The sequence below is a fragment of the Amblyomma maculatum genome, chromosome 3 (assembly GCF_055883805.1).
Source record: "Amblyomma maculatum isolate TAMU_Amacu chromosome 3, ASM5588380v1, whole genome shotgun sequence".
NCBI classification, from domain to species: domain Eukaryota; kingdom Metazoa; phylum Arthropoda; class Arachnida; order Ixodida; family Ixodidae; genus Amblyomma; species Amblyomma maculatum.
The window spans coordinates 71888513-71907055 of NC_139346.1; the positions used below are offsets into that span (position 1 = coordinate 71888513).

The 18543-nt window shown below is 49.1% G+C and overlaps 1 long non-coding RNA gene across 2 annotated transcripts in view; it reads left to right on the forward strand.

Annotated features, from left to right (window-relative positions):
- Positions 1 to 467: 467 nt before the first annotated feature.
- LOC146194965 (uncharacterized) overlaps positions 468 to 18543 on the forward strand; it is a 62322-nt gene continuing 44246 nt past the window's right edge. For both annotated transcript variants that reach the window (XR_014705510.1, XR_014705511.1), the window contains exons 1-2: positions 468 to 528; positions 657 to 719. This is a non-coding gene — a long non-coding RNA (uncharacterized LOC146194965). The remainder of the gene's footprint in view (positions 529 to 656; positions 720 to 18543) is intronic.

Below are 18543 nucleotides of genomic sequence, written 5' to 3' on the forward strand. Positions count from 1 at the left end.
GTGTAACAGATACTGCGCCTTGCCTCTCCTGTGAACCAATTATTGGTATCATTTATTAATATTACTTGAATTCCACAACACTTTAGGAAGAAAACTGCGAGCTACACAAAATATTGACGTGTTTAGTTCATTTCTAAACAAGAAGGAAGGAGCATAAAGGCTACGCACATCGCGATCGCAATAATTCTTGTTGGGGCGATTAGGCGAATAATTTTTGAATAAAAATGTCAGGAATAAAGTTTTCAGGCAATTTCTGACAACTGCTACAAAGTACAGTCAACAGAGCAGCTGTACGTGTCATCACTCTAATATAATCTTCCAAGTTTGATTTTGTTGGCTGCTTTCATCGACGCGTGGTCTTTGAGTGTGAGTTTAGGTTTACTAGACTGAAAGCACAAACAAAACGATGACATGACGTCCGAGAGTAGAGTATAAAACCGAGGAACGAAATCTGCTAAGCTGGCCGCACTTGCTAGAAACGCTGCAGCTCACAATATCGCAAGCTGTGCTTAACAAAGCACTTTACAGGTAAGACTTTTTGTGTCTATGCAAAAGCGGGTACGGGTTCCTAGATTAGCTTTTAGCAAAAAATAATATATGCGAACATATTCCACCTACATATAAGCCGCACATTCACCGTGTTCTCTTTATACTAGGAATCCAAGGCAACTACGCCGTTGTATTCTTGTTCTCGTTCTACTTCAAGCCTGTGACACAAGGTATGATACGACATTTGCCTATGATATATAAACCTGGACAGTTATCGCGACTAAATGGTATTTTCTTAACAGAAAAGAAGAGAACAGTGCTCGCGCTTGTAAAACCAAGTATCGTTCTTGTTTTTTTGTTGCTTAATTTTAGACGATGCTATTCCTTTGCAAGTTGACGGCAATATGAAGATGTAGTTACCCTCAACATAAAGGACACCAAGTATTTCATAGAACAAACCATGTATTAATATAAATTATATTGTAATAATGCTCCTTATTAGATAAGAGGGCCCCAGAAACACATCGTAAACCTACAGTTCTAGCTTTCAGTGAACAAGTCGATCTCGCGCTGCGCGCACGCGGTGCGGCTGCTGTTGTTGTGTACCTTCCGGGTAACAATGTAAACATCTACTTGAAATATTAATGTAACAAAACGTGCAATCTTAGAAAGCAACGCACATTGAGTCTATTTTGATAATTTTCTCATTAGATTTATTTTTTGCGCAGCACTAGAGAAGAAAATCTTGTGAGACATTCGCCGTTTTTTTAGGCCCGTTTAAAGTCATTGTTGTTTTCTTCATATTATATTTAACAGAAATAGTGAATTGAGATAGGCTGAAATTATCCCCATTAAATATTAGTGGATGCGAGCTTACATATTTGAACAGCCCTTGCACAGAGAAGGGCAGGCGGTGCCTCATCTCCTTGTTTTCTTCTAAAATACTTCCATAACCTATACAGCGTCTTCATATAAAATATCGCAGACATTTAATCTTTTTTACTTGCTCCAATGCGAAACTATTTCCCTCCGTAGCACGAAGTAGAGTGTGTGTGTGTGTGTGAAAAACTTTATTAGGTATATTTAAGGGAGGGGAATGTGTAGGTGGGGTCCCTAGTCCGGGACTCCAGCGGCTGCCGCTGCTACCCGCGCACATGTCACGAGGGCCCGCTGGGCCTGTAGTCCAGAGCTGGATAGGGCAGTCTCCCAGCCCTCAATTGTTGGCACTGCATTCGGATCATCTGGAGGATTGTGTGGGCAGGTCCACACCATGTGGTGCAGAGCCGCCGCCCTTCTAAAAGCGACGCCTGGCGTGTTCAGACATGTGTGGGCATGCAGTGATGCCATCTATATTGAGCTGTATACGTCACTGTTATAATGAATATGACTTGACTAACCAAAGTTAACTATGGCTAACGATAGTATTGATATGCATACCCATATTGCGTTAAGTCATAGTCATATTTATAGATAGTGATAGTTCGTCATCGCCATATTCATGTTTATTTAATTCCTCCGTAACAATACTTACCGCGCCGGCTCCCTTCGCCAGCGGGACCAGGTTATCCAGCGGGACTAACGAGCAAGGGGTCAATGATTAGCTCACTTCTTACACTGTTATAGCATATACATGTTGAGTCATTGCCAAGGTCAGCTATGGTCGTTGTTATTCTTTGTCAAGGGTATTTATATTTTTGTAAATGGTGTAAAGCTGAAGACGTACGTGAAATGGTGAAGACGATTCAGTGCACTTTCTCCAGTGGCATCGCCATCGGTCTGTGCGCCGGACCTGCTTGCACTCGAACTCTTCTTGCCATGTTTCTAGATCTAGTCTCAGTACCTCTATAAACCCCCATCCTACATTTGGTGGAGTCGCGGATTAAAAACATCAGTTCCAGAGCTCCGTAGCCGCACTCTTACTACGCCTGCAATGCCAGACGACGTCCAACATGAAGGCATGCAGGCAGGTTCAACTGTCATCTGCGCCGGCTCCCTTCGCCAGCGGGACCAGGTTATCCAGCGGGACTAACGAGCAAGGGGTCAATGATTAGCTCACTTCTTACGAGTGGGTGAGCCTCTACAATAAATGGAACGACTAAACGAAATTGAACCACCTAACTTTATATCTCATCGGCGTGGCAAACCTGTGCTACCGTAACCATGAAAGCGACATCCGTACGTAGCCTGCATTTAAAACGACGCTCGCTAAAGCCTTTGGTCGCCCAGCTAGCGGGAAATTGCGCGCCGAGCAGCGCTTGCGCAAACGGTCACAGCAGGTAGGCGAAAGCTTTACAAGCTACATCAAAGAAGTCGTCCAGCTGTGCAAACATGTGGACACCAACATGTTAGAGGCTGCAAAGATCAAGCAAGTCTTGAAGGTATTGACGATGACGTGTTCCAGATGTTGTCACCCAGCGACTTGCGTATCGTAATGAAGTCTTCACGCTTTGCCAGAGTTTGTTGACGAGTCAGCCCCTAGCAAAGGTTGAATCGCTTGCCGGACTGACGCCTGCAGCCAAACCCCATCGTTGCTAGAGCAAATTAAAGCATTTATTCATGAATAAGCGGCACGTCAGCTTTCACTGCTTCCTAGCCTTGAGGAGCGACCACGCTACTTACCCCGGCATTGCGGCAGGCTATTCAGGAGCAGGTTGCTGATGCGCTTCCATCTGTCCATTCGCCATCAATTGTCACTGTTGCTCCTCTGACTTACGCCAAAACCGTTTCAAAACCTGTGGCCGCTCCTTTGACATATGACGGTGACATCTTATGCCCTGTCGCTGGTCCTTTGACTCACGCTGGCATCGTTCGACGACCTCGGCCGCCAACTTACACTCTACCGTCACGGCCTGTACAAGCGCCAGCACCCTATTTTCGACCGGCTCCAAGACTACGCAATTTCTGGCGCACGACAGACAACCGGCCAATTTTCTATTCTTGGGAACTGGATGGGCATATTTGCTGTTATTGCTGAAACCGCCTCCAAGTGTCACCGCCACCTACCAAAGATTCTGTGATAGTGGTCTTTGACGCCTCGGTATTCCGCGCCTACTGAGCCTCCAACAAGCCGTCATTTCTCACGATACCACTCAGCTGTCTCCGACCGCCGTTCACTGTAGCCGCGACGCCGCTCTATCTCACCGATGTGGCGCCGACCGAACGCTTCACGTGAAGAAAACCGGAGGCCGCAGTTCCTGAGGCGATAACTGCCACCCCGTCGAACTTCCAAGTCCTAATCAATCACCAGCTGACCATATTAATGCTTTGGTCGAGGGTGTTTCTGTCACGGCCTTATTTGACACTGGTGCGGCGATTTTAGTAACGGACGCAAAACTTTGTAGCTCTTTAAACAAAGTGAAAACGCATATTGCAAGACTCCTTGCGAACGGCCAGTGGCGAGCAAATGAAGCATTTATCAGCGTGCACCGCTCTTTGCCTTCATACAATTGATTTCGTCGTGCTGCCAAGTTTCTTACACGCTGTTATTTTAGGCTGGGGTTTTCTGTCCTGTCATGCACCTATAATCTATTGGGCTCGCACTGAAGTCAGATTTTCTGCGCTCCCGAGCCCGTGTCAAACAACACTCCTCCTAGCACATAGGCTAAAGCCCTCGTCGCCGAAGACATCGACATTCCCCCCTCTTTTTGTTCCTGCTTGTAAATATCGATTGTCACTGTGTGTACTATCAAACTGTCCTCTTCACGCCATCACATATATTTTATGTGCCGAAAGTGCCTTCTGTTGCCCTATGCTCTATTCACTATTTCCGCTGGCTCCTCTGTGCTGTGGGTCTCTAACCCGTTTAAGTACGCCACTGCTTCGCGCGACGGGGAATGTCTCGGGAGCCCATCACGTCTCTACACCGTGGAGACAGACGGCGTGCCATGCCTCGCTATGACTGCGCTGGGCCCCACAATTTCTGTACCAGCTCCCTCGTCCACACACCTGTTCCGCTACTCCATCCGTGCCCGTATTTCTGCGCTTCAGCTAGCGCAAGGTTTTCCCTCCATCAACACTTCAGCTCCTCCTTCGACTCCTATCAAAATTCCCTGGGCCAAAGTTCAACTGTCATTAATCAGATCGACACTGGAGCCCACGCACTACGACGACAGAGGCCCTACCGTGTCTCGGCAAAAGAAGGTCAGATTAATGAATAGCAAGCAGACCAGATGCTACAGAACGACATCATTCCGCCGTGAAACAGCCCTTTGGCTTCGCTTGTCATGCTCGCTAAAAAAGGATGGGTCTTTGCGCTTCTGTGTAGATTACCGCCAACTTAATAAGATTATCAAACAAATTTATATTCTCTTCCATGCATAGATGACGCACTGAACTGTTTGCAAGGGGCTGACTTTGTTTCCTCCTTAGAATTGCGTTCCAGATACTGATAGGTCCCAATTGAAGCGGCCGACCGCTCTAAAACCTCTTTTATTACTCCTGATGGCCTGCACGACTTCATTCCTCCTTTGCAAACCTCCTGCGACCTTTGAAAGTATTGGACACCAGTTTACGTAGGCTGAATTGTAAGACCTGCCTCTGCTATCTTGACGACAGCGTCGTCTTTCGTCCTGACTTCGGCAGTCCTCTCTACCGCCTCCGCCTGACGCACGTCTTGACCTTCTCTTCTGATGCCGGCTCGTAGCTCAACTTAAATAAACGTCGTTTTTGCCACCCGTCAAGTGACCATTTTAGGGCACGTTGTCTCCAAAGGTGGAATTTCTCAGACCCTCATAAACATCGTGCTGTCGCTGCCTTTCGCAAGCCGAGATCGACCAAAGACCAGCGCAGCTTCCTAGGCTTGTGGTCCTACTTTATTTGGTTCATTCGAAACTTCGCCTCCAGTTTTGCCCCTTTGAGACAGCTTCCGTTGGGCTGTTCTCACTTTTCGCTCTGTCCACCGTCATGCAACGCTGCCTTTGATACGTTGAGCCGCATCTTCACGAAACCACCCGTCCTGCGTCACCTTCGACCAGATGAGCCCTAATGAACTACACACTGACGCCAGGGGTGTCGCTCCCGGCACTCTGCACACTCAGCAAAAATCTAGCTTGCTGCGTACGTCGTCGCATGTGCAAGCCGAACGCTCATGAAGAAGGAGTCAAATTACTCGCTCACTGAAAAAGAGTGTTTGATAATAGTTTGGGCTCTGACCAAATTCCGCCCTTATCACTAAGGCCGCAATTTTGAAGTTGTGATGAACCACCATGCGCTGTGCTGGCTTTCGTCCTCTAAAAACCCGGTTGGACTTGCCAGTTGGGCTTTTGGTTTACAGGAATTTTATGTCAACGAAGACTAACCGCCGCCGATTGGTCTGACCGCAGTTGTGGTTAGATGCTTCGTGGTGGTGGTGAAAATGTTTATTTTATAATTGGAGGTTTGACGCGGAGCCTTAAGGTCCTCGGCCTTACAATACTGGGTGGAGACCCTAGTCAGGGACACCATTGGCGGTTGCCGCCACCCGCGCACGCCGCGTTAAGGCCCTTTGGACATGTAGGTCGCAGCCGCCGAGCAGGGTCACCTCTCAGTCCTCCCGGGAAGGGTTAGGGATGGGGGAAGGGAGGGGGGAGGAGATGGGTTTCGTTGGCAGGTTCATACCATGTGGTAGGTGTCAGCCACCTCCGCACGGTACTGGCGCTGGCCATGAATTGTTGGCAGGTTCATACCATGTGGTAGGTGTCAGCCACCTCCGCACGGTACTGGCGCTGGCCATGAATTGTGAGTCCAAATGTTTGAGTACGGCCGGGCACAGCATCGTGTTAGTGAAGAGACGCAGGAGCAGCCTCTAGTTTGCTTTTCGTAACCCTTTGCAGGGGTTAGAGTATTTGTGATGAGAGTATTGACAAAAAATACAGTATCTTTGAATATGTAGGCCGGATTGGAATCGATGTCCTCAGCTGATTCGAGTCCGGAGGAAACTGCCCGGAGAGAAAGCGCAGGGTGGCTGCGTCAGCTGCCTCGCTCCCTGCAAGACCCTGGTGGCTAGGAGCCCAGGCGAGATATCGGCATGCGGGGTCCGTGTCCCGACTGCAATTTTGAAATATTCTGTAGGCTGAGGAGGTGGTCCATCTTTGGGCGACGTTCCGACAAGCCCCTCGTGAGTCGGTAATGATATGTTTAGAAGTGTGGTCTGAGGCGGCGAGTGCAATGGCTACCTCTTCAGCATGTGTTATAGATTTGGCCTTGAATATAAGGCCATCGACTGTGTTCCCGTTGTGAACGACTATGTGAACGAATACCAGCCCCCAGGATGGGGGCCAGAGGTATCCACATAGAACATTCCTGATTTGTTGCCATAATGGCGGGCCAAGGCTTCCGCCCGCGCCAGGCACCGCCCATTTTGGTCTTCTCGTGACATGTTGGCAGGGAGAGGCCGCAGTCTAAGGGGGCGTCTGAAGAGTTCTGGGATGCGGAGCCTCTCCTCTGTGAACTGTTTATGTTGAATGTTCAGCCGGGCAAGAAGTCGGCGATCCGACACTGTCTGCGTGAGGCGAGTATATTGGTTCATCAGATGAGCTTCCCGAAGCTCCCAAAACTGTTCACCATCCCTAGGGCCATGGGCCGACTGTTAAAGGTGGAAATTGGGAGGTGGAGGGCACGTTTCATCATTTTTCGGAGGATCACCTCGAGGGTATCCTCCTCGTGTTTCCGCAAGTGGAGGTAAGGAGTCGAATGCAGGATTCAACTGGTTACGGAGGCGTTTGCCAGCCGCAAGGCATCCTTACTTCGCAACCCCCGCGTTTGTTAGACACCCGGCGGACCATACGGCCCACCTTGTCCCCCACCTGGCGGAGCATGGCTAGTGGTGTGTCAGGGCATCTTTGGTGATGCATGAAGAGACCGAGAACTCTGATCTCTTTTGATTCATGAACTGGACCGCTCGCAAGCGAGAGCGAGATCTGAGTACTGCATCTGAGAAAGGGGCGGAGATGCACAAACTGTGATTTCTAGGGGGAGCATTGAAGACCATAGCCGCTAGTGACTGAGGTCCGGGGTTTCATAGGGCTAATCACAGGAGGTTGTGGCCAATTACTGCAAAATTACTCAAATCGTGTTCTGGTGAGGGAGTGCGTTGCCGGAGGCGATAGGCGGCACCAGGTTGCACCCAACCCTTTTTATACAATTCCATCGACACGCGACTTTTTTTAACCTAGTGGAGAATTGCCTGGCACCGGGATTCGAACCACGGTGCTTTTGCATTGACCGCGGCGGTTCTACCTCAAAGCCACCACTGCACCTTAGATATGGCTGCCTTAATTCAATACCAAATCTCTGTGGCGAGGATCTCCCATTTGGCGTAATTGTTTTCATGCATTGCACAGTTTCATGCAGGCGCTTGCTCTGAGCGCTTATTTACACCTTGTGAAGTTGCTGGAAATGGGAAAGTTCCCCAAGCACCGGTTAGTTGGTTGTACAACTTTTAATTTCATTGGAAATGGGCGTCCTCTTTCCCGCCCCGGCACGCGTGCCGGGGAAGACGGGGAGTCGTGCGCTCGCGGATTAGAGGCTGACAGGTAGCCCTTGGCTTGTTGCGGCCTCTTCTGCCAGATGGACTGGGCGGTGCTGGATCGCAGGGTCCGCGCTTCGCAACAGGATATCCCAGGCTTCTCTAATTGTAATATAATGTTAAGGTTTATTTACAGAGTGGTTCTGCACCTTAGCCAGATGTGCTAACCAACAGATGGTGAGCTTCCACTTCTTAAACTTCTATTCCAGAGAGCCTCTTTTCGCACTTTCTTGTTCTCTTCTGTTCACATGCCTGACATTTTCCCCTTCGCAGACGAAGCCCCTGGGCTGTCATTCACAGTCCCGAGCGGTGGCAGCGCTTCATTCTTGCGACATGAACCACCTATGTTTTCCGAGAGGGGCGACCTTGGGAACATTGGCGAGACACGATGAAATTCAACTCATTGATGCGTTTGAGCACAATAAATGGGCCTGTGTAGTGCGACAACAGCTTCTGGGACAAACCGCGCTTGCGGAGAGGTGTCCAGAGCAACACTAAGTCGCCGGGAAGGTAGGAGACATCCTGATGCCGACGATCGTAGCGCTGCTTAGAGCTGTCCTGCGAGGCCAGAGTGCGTAATCGGGCGACCAATCGAGCCTCTGCAGCGCGGCAGACGGCGCTCGAAACAGAAGGCTCGATGTCGAGAGAGAACGGCAAAATGGTGTCGAGAGAACGTCGAGGCGGACGGGCGTAGAGGAGGAGAAATGGACTATAAGAATTTGTCTCATGCTTCGAGGTGTTATAGGCGTAAGTAATGAAAGGCAGCATGTCATCCCAGTTCTTATGCCATGAGTCAACATACATCGCAAGCATGTTCGTCAGTGTCCGGTTTGTACGTTCAATGAGGCCATTTGTCTGGGGATGGTACGGTGTAGAGTGACGCAACTGGCAAGTACAATAGCGCAGACGCTGTTCCACAACATCTGCCGTAAACTGACGGCCTCGGTCACTGATAATTACACGAGGAGGTCCATGACGGAGGACGACAGCGTGAAGAAGAAAGGACGAGACATCAGCGGCGGGGGGAGGAAGGGATGGCGGCAGTTTCGCAGTAGCGCGTAAAATGACCAACGCACACGATGATCCAGCGATGGCCTTTGGACGAGCGGGGAAACGGGCCTATGAGGTCAGCACCCACTTGCTCATATGGTGTGGTCGGTGGTCTCACCGGATGTAAGTGGCACGACAGAGAAGTCGTGGGGAGCTTGAACCGCTGGCACTGCACGCAGGAGTTCACGTAACGCTGAGTTTTTCGACGCATATTTGGCCAGTAAAAACATTCCTTAATGCGGGTAAGAGTCCTGGCAAACCCCAAGTGCCCAGCTCTAACGTCATCGTGCATAAAGAGTAGAACAGAGGAGTAGAGGCTAGCCGGAACTACTAGCAGAAAGCATGCACCACCAGACGAGTAATTTTTTCGATACAGCAAAACCATCGCGAATGCAGAAAGGATTCGCAGATGCCGGATTACGAACTTTTTCAAAAAGTGATACCAAGTCTTGACCTTTTCGTTGTTCTCGCTGTAAAGTGGCAAGATCCGGAAATTGTACGGAAACGGCGGCAAGATAGTCGTCAAAGTTGTCATCGCAGAAGGTAGTTGCGAGAGGCAGCCGCGAGAGGCCGTCAGCGTCAGCGTGTTGGCGGCCACTTTTGTACGACACTGTAAAGTTGAACTCCTGAAGGCGTCATGCCCAACGGGCCAGCCGACCGCGGGGGTCACGTAGATTCACCAGCCAGCAAAGCGAATGATGATCGGTGATGTCTGTAAAGGAACGTCCATAAAGATACGAGCGAAAGCGCTGTACGCCAAAAACGACGGCAAGGCACTCTTGCTCCGTCACGGTATAGCTGCGTTCAGACTTGCTAAGGGTGCGACGTGCGCAAGCGACAACGTGTTGGTTTCCGTCATACCGCTGTATGAGCACAGCACCCACGCCTATGCCACTTGCGTCAGTGTGGAGTTCAGTGGCAGCTGTCGGGCTGAAATGACGCCGTATGGGCCGCGAGGTAAGAAGAAACTTGAGCTGGCGAAACGCAGAATCACATTCAGGATTCCATTTGAAAGGAATATCCTTCTGCAAGACGCACGTGAGGGGGTAGGCTACGTCGGCAAACTTAGGAATGAAGCGTCGAAAGTGAGAGCAAAGTCCCAGGGAGCTCCTGAGTTCTTTCACAGACTTGAGCTCTTTGACGCAGCCGACAGCTTCAATCTTCTGTGGGTCAGGCCTAAAACCGTCTTTGTCAACCAAATGCCCAAGCACAACGATCTTGCGGTTACCGAAGCGGCACTTCTTAGAGTTCAGCACGAGACCCACTTTCTCCATGCAGTCAAGGACCACAGCTAAACGGCTGTCATGCTCGGTGAAGGTCCTCCCGAAAATCACTACGTCATCTAGGTAACACATGCAAATTTGCCACTTCAGTCCACGCAAAAGAGTGTCCATAAATCTTTCAAATGTAGCCGGAGCGTTGCATAGTCCGAAAGGCATCACGTTAAATTCGTATAACCCATCGGGAGTCACGAATGCAGTCTTCTTCTTGTCTTTCGGATGCATCGGTATCTGCCAATATCCGGACCGTAAATCAACAGATGAAAAATAGGAAGCTGAATGTAGGCAGTCAATGGTATCATCAACACGCGGGAGCTGGTAAACATCCTTCTTGTTGACAGTATTGAGGCAGCGATAGTCGACGCAAAATCACCAGGTGCCATCTTTCCTTTTTGCGAGAATCACAGGGGCGGCCCATGGGCTGTTCGTCAATTATCTTACGTTCTGAAGGTGAAACACGGTATGGTGTCGGTCTAATCGGGTGTGCAGATCCAGTGTCGATCATGTGATCGGTGCGGGAAGGCGGAATCGGTGGTGGCTGATCTCGAGCAAAGTCGAACACGTCCGCATGTTTCATAAGAACCTCCATCAATATTCGGCGGTAGTTAGTGGGTAGCGATTCATTTATCATGGACTGAAACTGCCAATCAGCATGATCGGGACGTCTAGTTGAACGCGCAACGCCGTCACTGAACGCGGCAATGTGCATCGAAAGTTGTTCTTCAAAGTCGGCGAGTTTCAAACCACGCGGCAATAGACAGGTTCGGTGGAATGGTTGACAGTCCAAAGCGTGTCACGACCCTCGTTCAGTCGAACATCGCTGCGGGGCACCAGCACACTCTTTTTGGCACCGGAAAGGGAAGCGGGTTCTACCAGAGTGTCGAAGGCATTGGGAACCGCGCCCGAAGACACAACTGGGGCGAAGATGGCGGACATCGCCGGAACGACGGTATCCTCGAAGACAGAAAACACTTGGACCGCCCGCGGCGATTCTTCTATGAGGGCCGATCGAAGGCTAGGGCTTATTGATATCTCGCCACTGTTGAAGTCGAGAGTTGCGCCACACTGCTGTAAAAAGTCAACTCCTAGAATAACGTCGTGCGTAGAGCGAGGGAGCACCGTAAATTCAGTTCTAAACTCGTGTCCAGCCATCGCTAAATTTACATACCAAATACCAAGCGGAACTAACGATTCTCCCCCTACACCTCTAAAAATGACAATTCTATCCCAACCAAACATAATTTTGCGGCCGAGACGGTTCTTAAAATCTAAGCTCACCACGTAAACTGTAGCACCCGTATCCACTAAGGCAAACACACACAACACCATCCACTAACACTTCCAAGCGGTTCTTCAGCATAACGAGCGGTAGGGGAATTGACAATATCGATGACCTAGCGACCGCACCTCCATCGGCCGCACACGCTAGTTTCCCTGTGGCGAAGGAGAACGGCGGGGAGAAGGCGATTGTTGGGAGCGGCGGGCAGGAGGAGTCAAGCTGCGATCAGAAACTGGTGAGTCGTTGCGTGGTGGTACATAGCGGTAGGAGCCCGAAGGAGGGGAATAAGTCGGGTCACGGACTTCTGGACTCACGGTGGAATGGCGATTTGACCATAGGGAGCCCAACCTTAAGTTTCGCCGCGCGACGGCAGCGCCGCATTCCTGGCGTGGTGGCGAAATGTGAAACGATGGGGCTTCGCTGGAGCAGACGCTTCGCTAACTTCCTGTGCACGCGTGGCGATCGCGTTGCACCTGGCGGTTATTTGGCGATACAAAAACGCTTCCACTGATGCGAAACGGATGTACTAAGTAGCATTGTGTCATAGGAAGCCACAACAGTAGGCGAAGCGTCAGAAGACGTGGCTCACGAGTGAAACTTTGCAGATTCCTTTGGAAGCGTGTCCGCAAGACCTGTTTTCCAACCGCATGACAGTGTTTTGGGAAGTCTCGCGTTCTTTGTGGAAACGAAAAACCCAATTTCCCCTTTCTTCCTAAACTCAGAAGTGTTGACAGTTGACAAAGACGTCTTGGAGAGGCATCAAAAAAGTACAATGGTTTAACACCATGCAGAAAAAAATGAAGAGTATGGAAGATTATCCTGCTGTTCGCTCCCCGCGTATCTAGTTTTGCCGATTTTCTGTGCTCTCTCCTTGCTTTGTTAGTGCTCTGAAAGCAATCAAATCAACAAATGCGGCGTCCACGATCGACACTGATGTATGAATGTGCCCTAAGTGTCCACAGCTGCCTTTTCATTTTTATATTGGCCAAGAAAATATATAGGAACAATTCCTTTTTTTTTCCGGGGTGGGTGCGGAGTTGGAAAACATGCCTTGCTGAGACGCTTTTACAGATTTTCGCAAATTAGAGAATAAGTGAATCAATTATTATTATTATTATTATTATTATTATTATTATTATTATTATTATTATTATTATTATTATTATTATTATTATTATTATTATTATTATTATTATTGTTGTTGTTGTTAATAATAACGAAGATATGTCGGAAGAGCAGTACAAATGTTATCCTAGCTACGGCTCGACTGACACTCCTCGTACGGAGCACCCCATTTGCGTCACAGAGTTCGTGAGCGCAAACCAAATATTATCATAATTGAAGCACAACCATTTTATAAGAACCGAAATAAAACACAATGTAGTACAAGCTTAGATTTCACCTGCCTTCCGAGCTAGCGAGCCAGTTATGTCGCGTGCAGCGCACGGAGCAAGCATGTGCTTATGAGACTGCTAGCGTTCTTCTCTTTGAAGAAACACCTCCTTCGGACTATATACTTATTCTTCTACTGCAAGATTTCCTTTGGTAACGTCGTAATAATAAAAAACAGATCAGTGTATAGATCGCATGCTACAAGAAAAAACGATGGTCAGCGAGCGGACCACTTTATTTCGCAGTACTGATGATACTTTACTAGTTTTTACACATATTATATAAGACAGTGTAATCACATAGTCTAATTATCTCTAGATGCACTTCCTACGTTTTTGCTAACGTGGGATGCATTCACAATCAATATTTACTCGTCCCCGTCTGTTGTCTGCTCTACAGTGCAGACGTGAATAAAATGTTTGCCGCCTATAATTAGGTGTCCTTCATGGAAATACGCCTCAGGTTGCCCAATAAAAACGAATGCAGGTGGCCTGTCGCGGTGCGCCTAAGAGGGCGCGTCAAGGCGCGTGCTCGTGCGAGAGAAAGCGGACGGCGCACGCCGTGAAGGCAGCGAGCTGATCCGGCGGCGTCCAGTGTGTGCTTTTCTGTCCGCGCGACAAAGGAGAGCGAGACGTCTGCACGCGCGCGGAAGCGAGAGAGCGAAAGGAGGTAACTTGCACGGGATGCCAAGGTGGTGCCGCCGCGTGTATCCCCAGTTTCTATTTTTCTGTCAGAGATGGCGCTCCCTGTCAGGAGCAGCAGCGCCGCTCGAAGGTGCTTTGGAAGCCTATTGGCGCTGGTAACTTGGTACCGGGCTCCGGCGGCGGCAGAATCCGGATATGTGGCCGAGCATACCACAGCGTAACAGACGGGTGGTTCTAGAGCACGATCCAAATAATAGTCCTCGGTAACAGGATCGAAGCGATCAGCAAAGTCCAGCCGCTGGGGTTTTTGCGGAGGAGGTGGCGCCCTATAGTGGGTACGAGCTAGGGGAACAGCGCCGTATGAGTCGTTTTCGTGGTCACGGACGGGAGGAAGAGCGGTAGAACCCCAAGAAAAGAGCTGGATGGGAGCTACCCGCAGGGAGCAGCTGTCACAAGGGATTACACTGCGCTTCACATCTTGATGGCGGGAGAGCTCATCACGGACAATTTGTCGAATCATGTCGGCCAAATGCGGAGGCTCATGTGAGTGCTCGTGAGAATCAACGCTTGTAAGAGTGGTCACGTTAGGCAGACGGCCGAATTTCGGGGTTATGCGACGCAGCTAAGTTTCGAACGTACGACAGTGCTTGATCATGGCCGTGGGAGAATCTAAGTTTTCTTTTGTAATTAAAAAGTTATATACGTCCACCGCGATGCCCTTTAAGAGGTGGACAACTCAGTCTTCGTCAGACATGCTCGGATTCACCGCTTTGCAGAGTTTTAAGACCTCTTCTATGTACATTGTGCATGTTTCACCAGGCCCTTGGGTTCGCTGGAATAAAGTCTGCTCAGCGAATTTCCGTTTTGCCGTGGTATCCCCGAAACAATTTGGAATCTCCTCTTCAAAACGATCCCAGCTCGTTAGGGGCGTTTCATGGTTCTCAAACCATGTCAGGGCTGAGGAGTCTAAGAAAAAAAACATTTGCCAGCATTACAGTGGCATCCCAGCGATTGTACTTTCTCATCCGCTGGCAACTGGTGAGCCAGTCGTCCACGACTTCGCCAGCCTTGGCAGAAAAGGTCCGCGGCTCACGGTAATGATGCGATGCGGGTGCCGCTCGACCTGGCTGCCGTGCGTCGCCGTCTTGGATCATTGTGGCGGTCAAAGGGGGAAGCCCAGTGAATCGTCGGCTCGAACGAGGTAGAGAGGAATCCATGGTGATCGTTGCAGCACCTTCCACCACACTGTAAAGTTTATTTACAGAGTGGTTCTGCACCTTAGCCTGATGTGCTAACCAACAGATGGTGAGCTTCCTCTTCTTCAACTTCTATTTCGGAGAGCCTCTTTTTGCACTTCCTTGTTCTCTTCTGTTCGTATTCCTGACAATATTATCCGATCCCTGGAGATTGTGGGCATTCCCAAATTATGTGGTCGAGGGTCCCTCTCGCCCCACAGTGTTTGCACAGACCATTGTCCCTAAGGTCTGGTAGCGCGTGAAACGCCCATTTGTAGCCGCCTCCACGCGACAACTTCACTGTTATTTAGTCTAACATCTGGCGGGGGTACCAGTCTACGCCCCAGTTTATAATGGTCTTTGATTTCCCGGTAATTTTGCAGACGCTCGTCGTATGTCCAGTGTTGATCTCGATGGCTATCCGGAAGTAGAGAGCTCCGGCTAGCTCTTAAGCCGCCTCGTTAACAGGGGCAGCAGCGTGAGCGGCTGTCCAAATTAACTGAATTTTCCTATTGAGCGTTCTTTGGGTGAGGCTTTTGGCCGCCTCCAGCTATATCCTCCCCTTCCCAAAATTTTCAATGGCAGTCCAAATTAACTGAATTTTCCTATTGAGTGTTGTTTGGGTGAGGCTTTTGGCCGCCTCCAGCTATATCCTCCTTTTCCCAAAATTTTCAATGGCAGTTTTGCTGCCGCTAATTATGAACTTGGATTCCGTTCCTACGCAAGCTATCGCTATCGTAACTTCCTCCGCAGCCTCGGTGTGGTGGCCTCTGATGGCTGCCGCGGATACAGGTGCCCCGCGGCCATCGACTACCGAAGCTACCGCCGCACCTGTTCTGCCACTTGCCGCATCAACATAGACTACTTACTTTGCTCCCATGTTCCTGAACAGTCGCTCTAGAGCTTCGGCTCGTTTGGCCCTTCTTTTGACATTATGTTCTGGATGCATATTTCTAGGGAAGGGGGGACTACCAAGGCATTCCTGATTTCACTTATTATTGTGACTTTTTTGAACTCCTCTGTCTGGGTTGAGTTATACTTTTGCAAGGATTACCCTGCCCTTCTCGGTCGTGCTTATAGTCTCTCTAATTGGGAGGCTCGCACTGCCTTTGGCAATTCTGCCCATGTGTTATGCACCCCGAGTTCGAACAGTCGTTAGTTCGAGGTACCCATGGGCAGTCCTAGCGCCTTCTTAAAGCATCTTCGAATCAGGCAGTCTAACTTCTCTTTTTCGCCGGCCTTGATGTCTAGGTAGGGCGTGGCGTAACGGATTCTGCTTATTACGTACGCCTGGATTAGATGACGCGCCGATGCGGTTCCGGTGCCTGGATTGGCTTTACTAAATTTCTCTCCTAGAGTAATTTACAACTAATTCAAGCACCGAAACCGCATCGCCGCGTCATTTGTGTTATTTTTGAAACCAAAAATGAATAGATGTATAAACTCTTTAACTGTGAAGCGGTGGCGCATGCCTCCTAGCCCTTACTGCTAATATATTATCAATTTATTCCTACCTTCAATTCAGCAACCAAATGACCTCTATTAAGGTGTTAGCCTTTAATGTTTCATACTGTCGTGGACAAAGAGTGTCCTGCTTTTGGGGCGTTCTGATTGGACGAGGCAGGATGCGTCCACCTGCAATGCCACATTAAAACGCGCACCAAGGAACGCCACGTGACAGGCACGATGTTGTACCATTGTCGTTGTTGTGGCTGTAGGAAGAAGGAAAAGAAAATGCGCGGGCCTGCTACTGGCTCTGTGGCTGAGCCACCTCCGCTGTCTCGCGCAGACAGAAGAGAAAATAGAAAAGAAAGAAAAGGAAGAGGGAGAGAAAGTTGCGCGCCGCAACAACAGCCGTCGTCCACCACCGAAGAGGTGGCGGGTGCAATGACGGCCTACAACAGGTACAAACTCGGACAGGCTAGCCCCCGCCGCAAGCGGCAGTGACCTACCTGTCCCAGCCCAATCAGGGGAGATGTACCGTCCAAACACACTTGTAGCTGTTGTTGTTGTGCATGTATGAAGAAGGAAAAGAAAATGCACGGGCCTGCTACTGGCTCTGTAGCCGAGCCACCTCCGCTTCCTAATGAGGACAGAATAAAAAAAATAAAGAAGAAAGAAAAGGAAGAGGGAAAGAAAGACGCACGCCGCAACAATAGTCATCGTCCACCACCTAAGTGGTGGCGGGTGCAATGACAGCCTAACCAGATAAAAAATCGGTGACAGGGTAGACCCCGCCTCAAGCGGCGGTGACCTACCTTACCAAGATACTTTGGTGGGCGAGTTGGTACTTATTCATTATTAATATAAACAGCGCGAACACGAAGACAAAGGACAAGATAAAGAAAGCCACAGTACAAGCGCTGACTCACAACTATGACTAAGCCCTTTACTCCAAGGCCCAGAAAAAACAAACATGAAGAAAACGAAACAGTCACGTGAAACAACCCCTGGGTTCACCTGCTGCACAAAAAATCACTTAAAAAAAGACACCTCTGCTTGAAAGAGCAAGAGAAGTCTTGCTGACGCACTTATTGTCCGTTGAAATAAAATATGATTCCACTATATTTCTCATCATCTTCTCTTTGTGGCGATACAAAATCCTAACCTTGTCAAACTTAGGAGTGCACTTCTTCTCCTTCATTATTTCACATGAATGGCAATGTGATACCAGAAACGTTTTGTCCTTTCCACTTTCCAAGTTGTTCCGGTGTTCCTTTAGTCTCTTATTAACACATCGTCCTGTTTGTCCTATATAACTGGCTCCACAAGAGAGTGGAAGAAGGTACACAACACCTGTCTTGCGTCCAACATATGGGTTTCTATGTTTCACCTCACATTCTTGCTTGTTCGCTTCTCTTTCCCTTTGAATAGCGGGGCAGATCCTCTTCATCTTGAGCGGGGCGGTCATTGCGACTTCAACACTATACCTCTTGCCTACATTTTTGAGGCCATGCGAAATTCTGTGCACATACGGTACCACTGCAACCTTCCTCTTCCTCTCACCCATGCTGGGCAGGGATTTCAGTCTGTGCGTTCTTTTAAGGCTCTTCAGTACACGGTAACTGGCCTCAATAATAACCGACTCCCGATAACCGGCCTTTGCAATTCTTGTCACTTGTCTTTCAAAACTCTTGCCAATGCCGTGGTAACAAGATTTCTTCAACGCATTTAATAAGCATGTGTTGATTATCCCATTCTTCACTAATTTGGAATGCCCTGAATTGGAGCTTAGCAACGGCGTCATCGATCTCGAGTTGTATTCGAAGCAAACATGATCATCACCGAATTGAATCAATAGATCTAAATACTGTAACCGTTCGTCCACTGGTTCTTTAACAGTAAATTCCAGCCCGGATCCACACTCAATAAAAGAATCCATAATGTCCTTCATTCGTTAATTGAATCCTTCACGGTCTGTGAATAATAAAAAGTCGTCCACATACCTGAAGGTGGAATAATGTAAGCCCTCCAAGTTATCCTTCAGGTGTCTGCCCACGTACATTAAGAAGATGTCACTCAAGACTGGTGCAACACTCGACCCAATGCATACTGCAGCCTTCTGCGTATACAGCTTGTTCTTCCAGCCTATGAAGGTGGACTCCAGGTAGAACCTCAAAAGTTCAAGAAAACTTCCAGCACTTACACCTGCGGCGTCAATGAAGTCACA